This window comes from Rhincodon typus, chromosome 13 (assembly GCF_021869965.1).
Source record: "Rhincodon typus isolate 14 chromosome 13, sRhiTyp1.1, whole genome shotgun sequence".
In the NCBI taxonomy this organism is placed as follows: Eukaryota; Metazoa; Chordata; class Chondrichthyes; order Orectolobiformes; family Rhincodontidae; genus Rhincodon; species Rhincodon typus.
The window spans coordinates 9,811,271-9,812,557 of NC_063344.1; positions in this window are offsets into that span (position 1 = coordinate 9,811,271).

The following is a 1,287-nucleotide window of genomic DNA, read 5'->3' on the forward strand; positions in this document are numbered from 1 at the left end:
TCTGCTCCTCTGATGCTGCTTGGCCTGCTGTGTTCATCCAGCTCTACACCTTGTTATTTCAGATTCTCCAGCATCTGCAGTTCCTACTGTCTCAGGAGAATTACTCGTTGTTTTCCATCTGCCCCAATTTCATTTGCCCAGAAAAAATAATGCATTCTTTCCATATATTGGGCCCAGTCTTCAACGGCAAGATCGAATGAGTCAAGTTTCAGAAATAATCGCATGATGCCAGAAATGCTTAAGCCCAACTCAAAAACAACTGTTGCGAGTGGATTTCTTCAGGAGCATGCTTTTCTCTCATCACCAGTGAAATAACTCCACAGAGGCCAACATCCCATTACCAAGTCATCCCTTATTTACACGTGGAGAGTCCTTGACACTGATCCAGCTGCCTCAAAGCTAGCTCTCAGAATGAACAGAACCTCTGACACTCTTATTTATATCTGCATAACCCTATCCCTAACCCTAACCCTACCTCTAACCCTAATAGTGACAATTAATATAGAACAAAGGTAAGAAAGTCAAAAGGACAGATCAGCGAATCAAATAAGAGAAATGAACAAATAAGATTCTATTTCTATATAAAACAAGGTTTTCAACAAGAAATGGAAGGCAAACATTTAATTATGGATTGGACATCTTCAGTGAAATACAACTATTTCAGCAGCATTTGCCACCTTACTTCGCAGATCAGGTAATAAATTGTCTCAATCAGAGATTTCTAAACATATTACCTGCTATCAGCAAGGACAGGTTTTGCAGAATGATACATCCAGTCATTCCAAGGATAATAAATAGGTAGATTTGGAGAAGATCAGGAGATTATTTGAAGACCAACTTAATGTACAAGTCAACTTCCAAATGATCAGAGCCTAGCTCACATTGTGCAGACAGGAACCTAATGTTGTGGTGAATTGGATGCACAAAAAGGCTATTAGTAGGGGTAACAAGGTGTAGAGCTGGATGAACACAGCAGGCCAAGCAGCATCAGAGGAGCAGGAAAGCTTTGTTATCTCAGATTCTCCAGCATCTGCAGTTTCTACTATCTTCAGAAATGATTTCTGAGGAAGAGTCTAGGCCCGAAACGTCAGCCTTCCTGCTCCTCTGATGCTGCTTGGCCTGCTGTGTTCACCCAGCTCTACACCTTGTTATCTCAGATTCTCCAGCATCTGCAGTTTCTATTATCTCTATTAGTAGCGGTACCCAGTTTATTGCCCCTTTGCATTATCGATGGTATTTGTCCCCCAGGCAATGTTATCGAAGACTTTGTCTGCATAGGCTTAATGT